The sequence below is a fragment of the Bombina bombina genome, chromosome 4, assembly GCF_027579735.1.
Source record: "Bombina bombina isolate aBomBom1 chromosome 4, aBomBom1.pri, whole genome shotgun sequence".
Taxonomy (NCBI): domain Eukaryota; kingdom Metazoa; phylum Chordata; class Amphibia; order Anura; family Bombinatoridae; genus Bombina; species Bombina bombina.
In genome coordinates, this window is record NC_069502.1 from 1,140,683,124 (window position 1) to 1,140,700,352 (window position 17,229).

General features: G+C 42.8%; 1 protein-coding gene across 1 annotated transcript in view; it reads right to left on the reverse strand.

Moving 5' to 3' along the window:
• The window catches only part of RAB3GAP2 (RAB3 GTPase activating non-catalytic protein subunit 2), a 470,453-nt gene that overhangs the window by 379,297 nt on the left and 73,927 nt on the right, over nucleotides 1–17,229 (reverse strand).

A 17,229-nucleotide genomic window follows, 5' to 3' on the forward strand; every position in this document is an offset into this window, starting at 1 on the left:
ATACCTCTGGGAGAAGAGACCATTCGCCCGGATGTAACGTGTGGCGACTGAGATAATCCGCTTCCCAATTGTCTATACCTGGGATATGAACCGCAGAAATTAGACAGGAGCTGGATTCCGCCCATACCGGAATTCGAGATACTTCTTTCATAGCCAGAGGACTGTGAGTCCCTCCTTGATGATTGATGTATGCCACAGTTGTGACATTGTCTGTCTGAAAACAAATGAACGATTCTCTCTTTAGAAGAGGCCAAGACTGAAGAGCTCTGAAAATTGCACGGAGTTCCAAAATATTGATCGGTAATCTCACCTCCTGAGATTCCCAAACCCCTTGTGCTTTCAGAGACCCCCACACAGCTCCCCAACCTGTAGGACTTGCATCTGTTGAAATTACAGTCCAGGTCGGAAGAACAAAAGAAGCCCCCTGAACTAAACGATGGTGATCTGTCCACCACGTCAGAGAGTGTCGTACAATCGGTTTTAAAGATATTAATTGAGATATCTTTGTGTAATCCCTGCACCACTGGTTCAGCATACAGAGCTGAAGAGGCCGCATGAAAAACGAGCAAAGGGGATCGCGTCCGATGCCGCAGTCATAAGACCTAGAATTTCCATGCATAAGGCTACCGAAGGGAAAGATTGTGACTGAAGGTTTCAACAAGCTGATATCAACTTTAGACGTCTCATGTCTATCAAAGATAGAGTCATGGATACTGAATCTATCTGAAAACCTAAAAAGGTTACCTAAGTCTGAGAAATCAATGAACTTTTCGGTAAATTGATCCTCCAACCATGATGTTGAAGAAACAACACAAGTCGATTCAAATGAGATTCTGCTAAATGTGAAGACTGAGCAAGTACCAAGATATCGTCCAAATAAGGAATACCACAATACCCTGTTCTCTGATTACAGACAGAAGGGCACCGAGAACCTTCGTAAAAATTCTTGGAGCTGTAGCTAGGCCAAACGGCAGAGCCACAAACTGGTAATGCTTGTCTAGGAAAGAGAATCTCAGAAACTGATAGTGATCTGGATGAATCGGAATATGCAGATATGCATCCTGTAAATCTATAGTAGACATATAATGCCCTTGTTGAACAAAAGGCAGGATAGTCCTTACAGTTACCACTTTGAATGTTGGTATCCTTACATAACGAATTCAATATTTTTAGATCCAGAACTGGTCTGAAGGAATTTTCCTTCTTTGGTACAATGAAGAGATTTGAATAAAACCCCAGTCCCTGTTCCAGAACTGGAACTGGCAAAATTACTCCAGTCAACTCTAGATCTGAAACACATTTCAGAAATGCTTGAGCCTTCGCTGGGTTTACTGGGACACGGGAAAGAAAAAATCTCTATGCAGGAGGCCTTATCTTGAAGCCAATTCTGTACCCTTCTGAAACAATGTTCTGAATCCAAAGATTGTGAACGGAATTGATCCAAATTTCTTAGAAAAAACGTAATCTGCCCCCTACCAGCTGAGCTGGAATGAGGGCCGCACCTTCATGTGGACTTAGGAGCTGGTTTTGATTTTCTAAAAGGCTTGGATTTATTCCAGACTGGAGATGGTTCCCAAACTGATACCGCTCCTGAGGATGAAGGATCAGGTTTTTGTTCCTTGTGGTGACAAAAGGAACGAAAACGATTATTACCCTGGAAAGAAAGGGAAAGCAGAGTAGACTTAGAAGACATAACAGCATTCCAAGTCTTAAGCCATAAAGCTCTTCTAGCTAAAATAGCTAGAGACATATACCTGACATCAACTCTAATGATATCAAAGATGGCATCACAAATAAAATTATTAGCATGTTGAAGAAGAATAATAATGCTATGAGAATTATGATCTGTTACTTGTTGCGCTAAAGCTTCTAACCAAAAGATGAAGCTGCAGCAACATCCGCTAAAGATATAGCAGGTCTAAGAAGATTACCTGAACACAAGTAAGCTTTTCTTAGAAAGGATTCAATTTTCCTATCTAAAGGATCCTTAAGGAAGTACCATCTGCCGTAGCAATAGTAGTACGCTTAACAAGAGTAGAGACAGCCCCATCAACTTTAGGGATTTTGTCCCAAAACTCTAATCTGTCAGATGGCACAGGATATAATTGCTTAGAACGTTTAGAAGGAGTAAATGAATTACCCAAATTATTCCATTCCCTGGAAATTACTTCAGAAATAGCACTAGGGACAGGAAAAACTTCTGGAATAACTACAGGAGATTTAAAAACCTTATCTAAATGTTTAGATTTAGTATCAAGAGGACCAGAATCCTCAATTTCTAATGCAATTAGGACTTCTTTAAGTAAAGAACGAATAAATTTCATTTTAAATAAATATGAAGATTTATCAGCATCAACCTCTGAGACAGAATCCTCTGAACCAGAAGAACCATTATCAGAATCAGAATGATGATGTTCATTTAAAAATTCATCTGAAAAATGAGAAGTTTTAAAAGACTTTTTACGTTTACTAGAAGGAGGAATAACAGACATAGGCTTCTTAATGGATTTAGAAACAAAATCTCTTATGTTATCAGGAACACTCTGAGTATTAGATGTTGACAGAACAGCAACAGGTAATGTAACAGTACTAAAGGAAATATTATCTGCATTAACTTTGTCATGACAAAACAGTACAAACAACAGCTGGAGGAACAGATACCATAAGTTTACAGTAGATACACTTAGCTGTGGTAGCTCCAGCCCCAGGCAGCGATTTTCCAGAAGTATCTTCTGACTCAGTTTCAACGTGGGACATCTTGCAATATGTAATAGAAAAAACAACATATAAAGCAAAATTTATCAAATTCCTTAAAGGGACACTGTACCCAAATTTTTTCTTTTGTAATTCAGAAAGAGCATTCAATTTTAAGCAACTTTCTAATTTACTCCTATTATCAATTTTTCTTCGCTCTCTTGCTATCATTATTTGAAAAAGAAGGCATCTAAGCTTTTTTTTTGTTTCAGTACTCTGGACAGCACTTTTTTATTGGTGGATGAATTTATCCACCAATCAGCAAGGACAACCCAGGTTGTTCACCAAAAATGGGCCGGCATCTAAACCTATATTCTTGCATTTCAAATAAAGATACCAAGAGAATGAAGAAAATTTGATAATAGGAGTAAATTAGAAAGTTGCTTAAAATTTCATGCTCAATCTGAATCACGAAATAAATTTTTTGGGTACAGTGTCCCTTTAAATGACAGTTTCAGGAATGGGAAAAAAATGCCAGTGAACAAGCTTCTAGCAACCAGAAGCAATAAAAAATGAGACTTAAATAATGTGGAGACAATAGTGCCGCCCATATTTTTTTAGCGCCAAAAATGACGCCCACATTATTTGGCGCCTAAAAGCTTTTGGCACCAAAAATGACGCCACATCCGGAACGCCGACACTTTTGGCGCAAAAGAACGTCAAAAATGACGCAACTTCCGGATACACGTATGACGCCGGAAACAGAAAAAAAAATTTGCCCCAAAAAAGTCCGCGCCAAGAATGACGCAATAAAATGAAGCATTTTCAGCCCCCGCGAGCCTAACAGCCCACAGGGAAAAAGTCAAATTTTTAAGGTAAGAAAAAAATGATTTATTCATATGCATTATCCTAAATATGAAACTGACTGTCTGAAATAAGGAATGTTGAACATCCTGAGTCAAGGCAAATAAATGTTTGAATACATATATTTAGAACTTTATAAAAAAGTGCCCAACCATAGCTTAGAGTATCACAGAAAATAAGATTTACTTACCCCAGGACACTCATCTACATGTTGTAGAAAGCCAAACCAGTACTGAAACGAAAATCAGCAGAGGTAATGGTATATAAATAAGAGTATATCGTCGATCTGAAAAGGGAGGTAAGAGATGAATCTCTACGACCGATAACAGAGAACCTATGAAATAGACCCCGTAGAAGGAGATCATTGAATTCAAATAGGCAATACTCTCCTCACATCCCTCTGACATTCACTGCACGATGAGAGGAAAACCGGGCTCCAACCTGCTGCGGAGCGCATATCAACGTAGAGTCTAGCACAAACTTTCTTCACCACCTCCATAGGAGGCAAAGTTTGTAAAACTGATTTGTGGGTGTGGTGAGGGGTGTATTTATAGGCATTTTGAGGTTTGGGAAACTTTGCCCCTCCTGGTAGGAATGTATATCCCATATGTCACTAGCTCATGGACTCTTGCTAATTACATGAAAGAAATATATAATCTATCTTAAAATGACAGGGCGGGCTGTGGACTCGTCTTACAATAGAATAAATTAATTTATCAGGTAAGCATAAATTTACTTTTCTTCTATAACGGTAAGACGAGTCCACGGATTCATCCTTTACTTGTGGGATACAATACCAAAGCTACAGGACACGGATGAACGGGAGGGACAAGACAGATGGTTAAACAGAAGGCACCACTGCTTGAAGAACTTTTCTCCCAAAAATAGCCTCCGAAGAAGCAAAGGTATCAAATTTGGAAAATTTGGAAAAGGTATGAAGCGAAGACCAAGTCGCAGCCTTACAAATCTGTTCAACAGAAGCATCGTTTTTAAAAGCCCATGTGGAAGCCACCGCTCTAGTAGAGTGAGCTGTAATTCTTTCAGGAGGCTGCTGTCCAGCAGACTCGTATGCCAAACGGATGATGGTTTTCAGCCAAAAGGCAGGAGAGGTACCCGTAGCTTTTTGACCTCTACGTTTTCCAGAATAGACAACAAACAAAGAAGATGTTTGACGGAAATCTTTGGTTGCTTGCAAGTAAAACTTTAAAGCACGAACCATGTCCAAGTTGTGCAATAGACGCTCCTTCTTAGAGGAAGGATTAGGACACAGAGAAGGAACTACAATTTCTTGATTAATATTCTTATTAGTAACAACCTTAGGAAGGAATCCAGGTTTGGTACGCAAAACCACCTTATCAGCATGGAAAACAAGATAAGGCGAGTCGCATTGCAATGCAGATAGTTCAGAAACTCTTCGAGCCAAAGAGATAGCAACTAAAAACAGAACTTTCCAAGATAGAAGCTTAATATCTATGGAATGCATAGGTTCAAACGGAACCCCTTGAAGAACCTTAAGAACTAAATTCAAACTCCATGGAGGAGCAATAGGTTTAAACACAGGTTTGATTCTAACTAAAGCCTGACAGAACGACTGAACGTCTGAAACATCTGCCAGACGTTTGTGCAGTAGAATTGATAAAGCAGATATCTGTCCCTTTAAGGAACTAGCTGATAGCCCCTTCTCCAATCCTTCTTGGAGAAAGGACAAAATCCTAGGAATTCTGATCCTACTCCATGAGTAGCCTTTGGATTCGCACCAATAAAGATATTTACGCCATATCTTATGATAAATTTTCCTGGTGACAGGCTTTCGAGCCTGAATCAAGGTATCTATGACAGACTCAGAGAAACCCCGCTTGGATAAGATCAAACGTTCAATCTCCAAGCAGTCAGTCGCAGAGAAACTAGATTTGGATGCTGGAACGGACCTTGAATCAGAAGGTCCTGTCTCAGTGGCAGAGTCCATGGTGGAAGAGATGACATGTCCACCAGGTCTGCATACCAAGTCCTGCGTGGCCACGCAGGCGCTATCAAAATCACCGAAGCTCTCTCCTGTTTGATTCTGGCAATCAAACGAGGAAGGAGAGGAAATGGTGGAAACACATAAACCAGGTTGAACGACCAGGGTACTGCTAGAGCATCTATCAGTACTGCCTGAGGATCCCTTGACCTGGACACGTATCAAGGAAGTCTGGCATTCTGACGAGACGTCATCAGATCCAATTATGGTGTGCCCCATTGTTGAATCAATTGTGCAAACACCTCCGGATGGAGTTCCCACTCCCCCGGATGAAAAGTCTGACGACTTAGAAAATCCGCTTCCCAGTTCTCCACTCCTGGGATATAGATTGCTGATAGATGGCAAGAGTGAGTCTCTGCCCATTGAATTATTTTGGTAACCTCTATCATCGCTAGAGAACTCTTTGTTCCCCCCTGATGATTGATATACGCTACAGTTGTGATATTGTCCGACTGGAATCTTATGAATCTGGCCGAAGCCAGCTGAGGCCACGCCTGAAGCGCGTTGAATATCGCTCTCAGTTCTAGAATATTTATCGGGAGGAGAGCCTCCTCCTGAGTCCACAATCCCTGTGCTTTCAGGGAATTACAGACTGCACCCCAGCCCAATAGGCTGGCGTCCGTCGTCACTATGACCCACGCTGGCCTGTGGAAACACATTCCCTTGGACAGATGATCCAGTGACAACCACCAAAGAAGAGAGTCTCTGGTCTCTTGGTCCAGATTTATCTGAGGAGATAAATCTGCATAATCCCCATTCCACTGCTTGAGCATGCAAAGTTGCAGTGGTCTGAGATGCAAGCGAGCAAACGGAACTATGTCCATTGCCGCTACCATTAAGCCGATTACCTCCATACACTGAGCCACTGACGGGCGAGGAATGGAATGAAGAGTTCGGCAGATGGATAGAATTTTTGATTTCCTGACCTCCGTCAGAAAAATCTTTATGTCCACCGAATCTATAAGAGTTCCCAGGAAAGGAACTCTTGTGAGAGGGATAAGTGAACTCTTTTGTATGTTTACCTGCCACCCGTGAGATCTTAGAAAAGCCACCACGATGCCCGTGTGAGACTTGGCTAGTTGGAAAGTTGACGCCTGGATTAAGATATCGTCCAGATAAGGCGCCACAGCTATGCCCCGCGGCTTTAGAACCGCCAGAAGGGACCCTAGCACCTTTGTGAAAATTCTGGGAGCTGTGGCCAACCCGAAGGGAAGAGCCACAAACTGGTAATGCTTGTCCATAAAGGCGAACCTGAGGAACTGGTGATGATCTTTGTGGATAGGAATGTGTAGATACGCATCCTTTAAGTCCACGGTGGTCATTTATTGACCCTCCTGGATCATTGGCAAAATAGTCCGAATGGTCTCCATCTTGAAGGATGGGACTTTGAGGAATTTGTTTAGGATCTTGAGATCCAAAACTGGTCTGAAGGTTCCCTCTTTTTTGGGAACCATAAACAGATTGGAGTAGAACCCTTGCCCCTGTTCTGTTTTGGGAACTGGGCAGATCACTCCCATGGTATATAGGTCTTCTACACAGCGTAAGAATGCCTCTCTATTTGTCTGGTTTACAGATAATTGAGAAAGATGGAAACTCCCCCCTGGGGGAGAATCTTTGAAATCTAGAAGATACCCCTGGGTTACTATTTCTAAAGCCCAGGAGTCCTGAACGTCTCTTGCCCAAGCCTGAGCGAAGAGAGAAAGTCAGCCCCCTACTAGATCCGGTCTCGGATCAGGGGCTACCCCTTCATGCTGTCTTGGTGGCAGCGGGCTTCTTGGCCTGTTTACCCTTGTTCCAAGTCTGGTTAGGTCTCCAGACTGACTTGGATTGAGCAAAATTCCCCTCTTGCTTTGCGGCAGGGGAAGAGGTAGAGGGACCAACTTTGAAGTTCCGAAAGGAACAAAAATTATTTTGTTTGGTCCTCATCTTATTCATCTTATCCTGAGGAAGGGCATGGCCTTTCCCTCCAGTGAGGTCTGAAATGATCTCTTTCAGTTCAGGCCCGAATAGGGTCTTACCCTTGAAAGGGATGGCTAAAAGCCTAGCTTTTGATGACACATCAGCAAACCAGGACTTAAGCCATAACGCTCTACGCGCTAAAATGGCAAAACCTGAATTCTTCGCCGCTAATTTAGCCAATTGAAAAGCGGCATCTGTAATGAAAGAATTAGCTAGCTTGAGAGCCCTAATTCTATCCAGAATATCATCTAATGGGGTCTCAACCTGAAGAGCCTCCTCCAAAGCTTCGAACCAAAAGGACGCTGCAGTAGTTACAGGAACAATGCACGCTATAGGTTGGAGAAGAAAACCTTGGTGAACAAATATTTTCTTCAGAAGACCCTCCAATTTTTTATCCATAGGATCTTTGAAAGCACAACTGTCCTTGATAGGTATAGTTGTACGATTAGCCAGGGTAGAAATAGCTCCCTCCACCTTAGGGACCGTCTGCCACAAGTCCTGCACGGCGTCAAATATGGGAAACATTTTCTTAAAAGTAGGAGGGGGAGCGAACGGAATACCTGGTCTATCCCACTCCTTAGTAACAATTTCCGAAATCCTCTTAGGGACCGGAAAAACATCAGTGTAGGCAGGAACCTCTAGGAATCTGTCCATTTTACACAATTTCTCTGGAACTACAATAGGGTCACAATCATCCAGAGTCGCTAAAACCTCCCTGAGCAATAAGCGGAGGTGTTCTAGTTTAAATTTAAAAGCCGTCATATCTGAATCTGTCTGAGGGAACATATTTCCTGAATCAGAAATCTCTCCCTCAGCCAGCAAATCCCTCACTTCAGAACATTGTGAGGGTACATCGGAAAAGGCTAATAAAGCGTCAGAGGGCTCAGCATTTGTTCTCACACCAGACCTACTGCGCTTCCCCTACAACCCCAGCAGCTTAGATAAAACCTCTGTGAGGGTAGTATTCATAACTGCGGCCATATCTTGCAGGGTGAAAGAATTAGATGCACTAGAAGTACTTGGCGTCGCTTGTGCAGGCGTTAACGGTTGTGACACTTGGGGAGAATTAGATGGCAAAACCTGATTCTCTTCTGACTGAGAATCATCCTGCGACATACTTTTAGTAGCTAAAATATGTTCTTTACAATTTATTGACCTTTCAGTGCATGAGGGACACATTCTAAGTGGAGGTTCCACAATGGCTTCTAAACATATTGAACATTGACTTTCCTCAATGTCAGACATGTTGGACAGGCTAGAAATGACTACAAACAAAGCATGAAAACACTTTATTTAGTGAAAAAAATAACAATCTTAAAAAACGGTACTGCGCCTTTAAGAGAAAAAAAGCATACACGTTCTGCAAAACAGCCTAAACATGCACCAAATTTTTTACAATTTTGTATGTAGACACAATATAGGTAGTTAAGATTGCACCACAAAACTTTTTAACAATTAAACCCTTAATTTCCAAACCGGATCGAAAAACAGAATTTATGTTTACCTGATAAATTACTTTCTCCAACGGTGTGTCCGGTCCACGGCGTCATCCTTACTTGTGGGATATTCTCTTCCCCAACAGGAAATGGCAAAGAGCCCAGCAAAGCTGGTCACATGATCCCTCCTAGGCTCCGCCTACCCCAGTCATTCGACCGACGTTAAGGAGGAATATTTGCATAGGAGAAACCATATGGTACCGTGGTGACTGTAGTTAAAGAAAATAAAATATCAGACCTGATTAAAAAAACCAGGGCGGGCCGTGGACCGGACACACCGTTGGAGAAAGTAATTTATCAGGTAAACATAAATTCTGTTTTCTCCAACATAGGTGTGTCCGGTCCACGGCGTCATCCTTACTTGTGGGAACCAATACCAAAGCTTTAGGACACGGATGAAGGGAGGGAGCAAATCAGGTCACCTAAATGGAAGGCACCACGGCTTGCAAAACCTTTCTCCCAAAAATAGCCTCAGAAGAAGCAAAAGTATCAAACTTGTAAAATTTGGTAAAAGTGTGCAGTGAAGACCAAGTCGCTGCCCTACATATCTGATCAACAGAAGCCTCGTTCTTGAAGGCCCATGTGGAAGCCACAGCCCTAGTGGAATGAGCTGTGATTCTTTCGGGAGGCTGCCGTCCGGCAGTCTCGTAAGCCAATCTGATGATGCTTTTAATCCAAAAAGAGAGAGAGGTAGAAGTTGCTTTTTGACCTCTCCTTTTACCGGAATAAACAACAAACAAGGAAGATGTTTGTCTAAAATCCTTTGTAGCATCTAAATAGAATTTTAGAGCGCGAACAACATCCAAATTGTGCAACAAACGTTCCTTCTTTGAAACTGGTTTTGGACACAGAGAAGGTACGATAATCTCCTGGTTAATGTTTTTGTTAGAAACAACTTTTGGAAGAAAACCAGGTTTAGTACGTAAAACCACCTTATCTGCATGGAACACCAGATAAGGAGGAGAACACTGCAGAGCAGATAATTCTGAGACTCTTCTAGCAGAAGAAATCGCAACTAAAAACAAAACTTTCCAAGATAATAACTTAATATCAACGGAATGTAAGGGTTCAAATGGAACCCCCTGAAGAACTGAAAGAACTAAATTGAGACTCCAAGGAGGAGTCAAAGGTTTGTAAACAGGCTTGATTCTAACCAGAGCCTGAACAAAGGCTTGAACATCTGGCACAGCTGCCAGCTTTTTGTGAAGTAATACCGACAAGGCAGAAATCTGTCCCTTCAGGGAACTTGCAGATAATCCTTTGTCCAATCCTTCTTGAAGGAAGGATAGAATCCTAGGAATCTTAACCTTGTCCCAAGGGAATCCTTTAGATTCACACCAACAGATATATTTTTTCCAAATTTTGTGGTAAATCTTTCTAGTCACAGGCTTTCTGGCCTGAACAAGAGTATCGATAACAGAATCTGAGAATCCTCGCTTCGATAAAATCAAGCGTTCAATCTCCAAGCAGTCAGCTGGAGTGAAACCAGATTCGGATGTTCGAACGGACCCTGAACAAGAAGGTCTCGTCTCAAAGGTAGCTTCCAAGGTGGAGCCGATGACATATTCACCAGATCTGCATACCAAGTCCTGCGTGGCCACGCAGGAGCTATCAAGATCACCGACGCCCTCTCCTGCTTGATCCTGGCTATCAGCCTGGGGATGAGAGGAAATGGCGGGAACACATAAGCTAGTTTGAAGGTCCAAGGTGCTACTAGTGCATCCACTAGAGCCGCCTTGGGATCCCTGGATCTGGCCCCGTAGCAAGGAACTTTGAAGTTCTGACGAGAGGCCATCAGATCCATGTCTGGAATGCCCCACAGGTGAGTGACTTGGGCAAAGATTTCCGGATGGAGTTCCCACTCCCCCGGATGCAATGTCTGCCGACTCAGAAAATCCGCTTCCCAATTTTCCACTCCTGGGATGTGGATAGCAGACAGGTGGCAGGAGTGAGACTCCGCCCAAAGAATAATTTTGGTTACTTCTTCCATCGCTAGGGAACTTCTTGTTCCCCCCTGATGGTTGATGTACGCAACAGTCGTCATGTTGTCTGATTGAAACCGTATGAACCTGGTCCTCGCAAGCTGGGGCCAGGCCTGGAGAGCATTGAATATCGCTCTCAGTTCCAGAATATTTATCGGTAGAAGAGATTCTTCCCGAGACCAAAGACCCTGAGCTTTCAGGGATCCCCAGACCGCGCCCCAGCCTATCAGACTGGCGTCGGTCGTGACAATGACCCACTCTGGTCTGTGGAACATCATCCCTTGAGACAGATTGTCCAGGGACAGCCACCAACGGAGTGAGTCTCTGGTCCTCTGATTTACTTGTATCTTCGGAGACAAGTCTGTATAGTCCCCATTCCACTGACTGAGCATGCACAGTTGTAATGGTCTTAGATGAATGCGCGCAAAAGGAACTATGTCCATCGCCGCCACCATCAACCCGATCACTTCCATGCACTGAGCTATGGAAGGAAGAGGAACGGAATGAAGTATCCGACAAGAGTCCAGAAGCTTTGTTTTTCTGGCCTCTGTTAGAAAGATCCTCATTTCTAAGGAGTCTATAATTGTTCCCAAGAAGGGAACCCTTGTTGACGGGGATAGAGAACTCTTTTCCACGTTCACTTTCCAGCCGTGAGATCTGAGAAAGGCCAGGACAATGTCCGTGTGAGCCTTTGCTTGAGGAAGGGACGACGCTTGAATCAGAATGTCGTCCAGGTAAGGTACTACTGCAATGCCCCTTGGTCTTAGCACCGCTAGAAGGGACCCTAGTACCTTTGTGAAAATCCTTGGAGCAGTGGCTAATCCGAAAGGAAGCGCCACGAAATGGTAATGTTTGTCCAGGAATGCAAACCTTAGGAACCGATGATGTTCCTTGTGGATAGGAATATGTAGATACGCATCCTTTAAATCCACCGTGGTCATGAATTGACCTTCCTGGATGGAAGGAAGGATAGTTCGAATGGTTTCCATCTTGAACGATGGGACCTTGAGAAATTTGTTTAAGATCTTGAGATCTAGGATTGGTCTGAACGTTCCCTCTTTTTTGGGAACTATGAACAGATTGGAGTAGAACCCCATCCCTTGTTCTCTTAATGGAACAGGATGAATCACTCCCATTTTTAACAGGTCTTCTACACAATGTAAGAACGCCTGTCTTTTTATGTGGTCTGAAGACAACTGCGACCTGTGGAACCTCCCCCTTGGGGGAAGTCCCTTGAATTCCAGAAGATAACCCTGGGAGACTATTTCTAGCGCCCAAGGATCCAGAACATCTCTTGCCCAAGCCTGAGCGAAGAGAGAGAGTCTGCCCCCCACCAGATCCGGTCCCGGATCGGGGGCCAATATTTCATGCTGTCTTGGTAGCAGTGGCAGGTTTCTTGGCCTGCTTTCCCTTGTTCCAGCCTTGCATTGGTCTCCAAGCTGGCTTGGCCTGAGAAGTATTACCCTCTTGCTTAGAGGACGTAGCACCTTGGGCTGGTCCGTTTTTACGAAAGGGACGAAAATTAGGTCTATTTTTTGCCTTGAAAGGCCGATCCTGAGGAAGGGCGTGGCCCTTACCCCCAGTGATATCAGAGATAATCTCTTTCAAGTCAGGACCAAACAACGTTTTCCCCTTGAAAGGAATGTTTAGTAGCTTGTTCTTGGAAGACGCATCAGCCGACCAAGATTTCAACCAAAGCGCTCTGCGCGCCGCAATAGCAAACCCAGAGTTCTTAGCCGCTAACTTAGCCAATTGCAAAGAGGCGTCAAGAGTGAAAGAATTAGCCAATTTGAGAGCATTGATTCTGTCCATAATCTCCTCATAAGGAGGAGAGTCACTATCGAGCACCTTAAGCAGTTCATCAAACCAGAAATATGCGGCAGTAGTGACAGGGACAATGCATGAAATGGGTTGTAGAAGGTAACCCTGCTGAACAAACATCTTTTTAAGCAAACCTTCTAATTTTTTATCCATAGGATCTTTGAAAGCACAACTATCCTCTATGGGAATAGTGGTGCGTTTGTTTAAAGTAGAAACCGCTCCCTCGACCTTGGGGACTGACTGCCATAAGTCCTTTCTGGGGTCGACCATAGGAAACAATTTTTTAAATATGGGGGGAGGGACGAAAGGAATACCGGGCCTTTCCCATTCTTTATTAACAATGTCCGCCACCCGCTTGGGTATAGGAAAAGCTTCTGGGAGCCCCGGCACCTCTAGGAACTTGTCCATTTTACATAGTTTCTCTGGGATGACTAAATTTTCACAATCATCCAGAGTGGATAATACCTCCTTAAGCAAAATGCGGAGATGTTCCAATTTAAATTTAAATGTAATCACATCAGATTCAGCCTGCTGAGAAATGTTCCCTAAATCAGTAATTTCTCCCTCAGACAAAACCTCCCTGGCCCCCTCAGATTGGGTTAGGGGCCCTTCAGAGATATTAATATCAGCGTCGTCATGCTCTTCAGTAACTAAAACAGAGCAGCCACGCTTACGCTGACAAGGGTTCATTTTGGCTAAAATGTTTTTGACAGAATTATCCATTACAGCCGTTAATTGTTGCATAGTAAGGAGTATTGGCGCGCTAGATGTACTAGGGGCCTCCTGAGTGGGCAAGACTCGTGTAGACGAAGGAGGGAATGATGCAGTACCATGCTTACTCCCCTCACTTGAGGAATCATCTTGGGCATCATTGTCATTATCACATAAATCACATTTATTTAAATGAATAGGAATTCTGGCTTCCCCACATTCAGAACACAGTCTATCTGGTAGTTCAGACATGTTAAACAGGCATAAACTTGATCAGAAAGTACAAAAAACGTTTTAAAATAAAACCGTTACTGTCACTTTAAATTTTAAACTGAACACACTTTATTACTGCAATTGCGAAAAAACATGAAGGAATTGTTCAAAATTCACCAAATTTTCACCACAGCGTCTTAAAGCCTTGAAAATATTGCACACCAATTTTGGAAGCTTTAACCCTTAAAATAACGGAACCGGAGCCGTTTTAAGCTTTAAACCCCTTTACAGTCCCTGGTATCTGCTTTGCTGAGACCCAACCAAACCCACAGGGGAATACGATACCAAATGACGCCTTCAGAAGTCTTTTATAAGTATCAGAGCTCCTCTCACATGCGACTGCATGCCATGCCTCTCAAAAACAAGTGCGCAACACCGGCGCGAAAATGAGACTCTGCCTATGCTCTGGGAAAGCCCCTAAAGAATAAGGTGTCTAAAACAGTGCCTGCCGATATTATTATATCAAAATACCCAGATAAAATGATTCCTCAAGGCTAAATATGTGTTAATAATCAATCGATTTAGCCCAGAAAAAGTCTACAGTTTAAATAAGCCCTTGTGAAGCCCTTATTTACAATCGTAATAAACATGGCTTACCGGATCCCATAGGGAAAATGACAGCTTCCAGCATTACATCGTCTTGTTAGAATGTGTCATACCTCAAGCAGCAAGGGACTGCAAACTGTTCCCCCAACTGAAGTTAATTGCTCTCAACAGTCCTGTGTGGAACAGCCATGGATTTTAGTTACGGTTGCTAAAATCATTTTCCTCATACAAACAGAATTCTTCATCTCTTTTCTGTTTCTGAGTAAATAGTACGTACCAGCACTATTTGAAAATAACAAACTCTTGATTGAATAATGAAAAACTACAGTTAAACACTAAAAAACTCTAAGCCATCTCCGTGGAGATGTTGCCTGTACAACGGCAAAGAGAATGACTGGGGTAGGCGGAGCCTAGGAGGGATCATGTGACCAGCTTTGCTGGGCTCTTTGCCATTTCCTGTTGGGGAAGAGAATATCCCACAAGTAAGGATGACGCCGTGGACCGGACACACCTATGTTGGAGAAATAGGCCTAGATCCGGAAAAAAACACTCTCAGCACCTTGCCACAGCCCTGCTGTGGCCCTACCTGCCCTCAGGGATTGGAAATGTGGGGTAAAAGCTTTGATTTGGTCCAAAACATACACCAGGGCCCTCAGGAGTTAGAGCTTGCTGTTTGCTGATAAAACTAACTGTGCATCTGAGGCGTGAAAATAGGCCCCGCCCATCTCACTCGACGTCTCCTCAGCCTTAAAGAACCGCACCAGAGCGGTTATAACTAGCCATGTGGGTTCTGAGACCCAAAAGTTAAGCCATGTGTGCCCTTAATAAAGTTTGCCCAAAACGTTATTGCCCACAAAAACGTTAAAGCACTCCAAAATCAAAAAAGTTTGCTCACAAACATTTGCAATTCAGTGTCAACCATATTTGTAATTGGCCCCAAGCTAAGTAATGCCCTTCTTGTAGCTCTAGGATTACTGCTTACCCTTACCCTCCTGGGTATAATGTCAGCCTTTCTGAAATACACAGTCTCTACAGAAAAATATGACTGAACATACCTCATTGCTGCATAGCATGAAACCGTTTCTCACACTGCAGTTTCCTGTACTCCTTAGCCTCTGTGGGAACAGCAATGGACCTTAGTTACAAATGCTAAGATCATCATCCTCCAGGCAGCAGTCTTCATCCATCTGCTGCCTGAGAGTAAATAGTACACACCGGTACCATTTAAAATAAACTCTTGCTTGAAGAAATTAAAAACTAATATTGTATCACCTCTTTCACTTTACCCTTCCTAGTACTTAGAGTAGGCAAAGAGAATGACTGGGGGTGGAGCTAAGGGAGGAGCTATATAGACAGCTCTGCTGTGGTGCTCTTTGCCACTTCCTGTTAGCAGGAGGATAATATCCCACAAGTAAAGGATGAATCCGTGGACTCGTCTTACCTTTATAGAAGAAAAAAAGATTGCCTAATGAAACAATGGAACGTATGTAGAATGCAAACCTGACATGGTCATGCGGCTCAGTAGCGTGTGTCGGAATTTACAACTGCATAGGTGAAGCTAGCATGCGCTATCAAGTGCATAAACTATACTATATAGTAAACCAGTAACGCAGCTGAGTGGCAGGGAGCATGCTAAGAAGAGTGCACACTTTACACTGAAGTAAAAACAAAAATAACTGTCAAAATAAAAATAAAAAAATTGATATACTTCTGTAAGAAAAAAATAGTGTATTCAATAAAGAAACCCTTATTGTCCCCTCATAGTCTCCAAGAACACATAGACAAAAAAAACAAATACAGTTAATACAAGTGTGAATGTGGCAATGTCTGGTATAAGTTAAGTTTCCTGGCTATGATGTAACATGACAAATGTACCTGCAAATAGCAAGTGGGCTATGTGAGTGCTAATGCAATCAGACTTACCTGACAAGCACCCATTCCAATGTGCTTACCAGCCAGAGAAATGACTATTTCCAGTAGATAGCCCATCCAGTGCTGAGCACATTACAGCAGAGGATTTAAGTGAAGTGTTTATCGACAAACCAACAGTAGGAAGCTAAGGGACTGGGCCACACGACACCTAAGGCAGACTTGTGACTAACTCCTCTCTGGGAGTAATTGTGTTATGGCCCCATTCTCCAATCTCTCCTTAGTCTCTCAGTAGCAACTCTCCAAGAGGGAAAATGGGCCTCAAATCAGTCTGAGGACCCTCTTAACGAAGAATCTAAGGTACCTCAATTCTTCACCTTTCTCCTGGGAGGCAAAGATAAGACTGGTATTCAAGTGAGGTTGAAGGGATGAAGAGTTCTTGGACGTTTTGGGAATCTTTACCTCCTCCAGTGGTTAAGAGTTGAATCCCAGGAGTAATAGATTTTGGACTCTCACCACCTTATGAAAACATGGAACATATGTGCCTATGCTGCAAAGATTTCAGTTGTTTGGTTTGAGCAGCAGTTACATATTGTGAGGAAAATGGCTGAAATTACTTTATTGGGGATTTTAAAAATGAGTTTGGAAACTTAAAGGAACATTAAACACTTTCTAATAATATACCATGTTAAATTATGTGTATTCAAAATGCAAAATACTTTAATTAAGTTTCCTAAAATTATATTCTGAAAATTGTTGGATTTTCAGTTTCTTTTAAAGTGCAGACGCCAGACTTAAAAGGGGCTTGAAACCCAAAAATGTTCTTTCGTTATTCATTCTCTTAGTATTTTTTTGTTGAAAAGCAGCAATGCACTACTTGGAGCTAGATAAACACATTTGTTGAGCAAATGACAAAAAAACACATATGTGCAGCCACCCATCAGCAGCTGGCTCCCAGTAGGGCAATGCTGCTCCCGAGCCTACCTAGGTATGC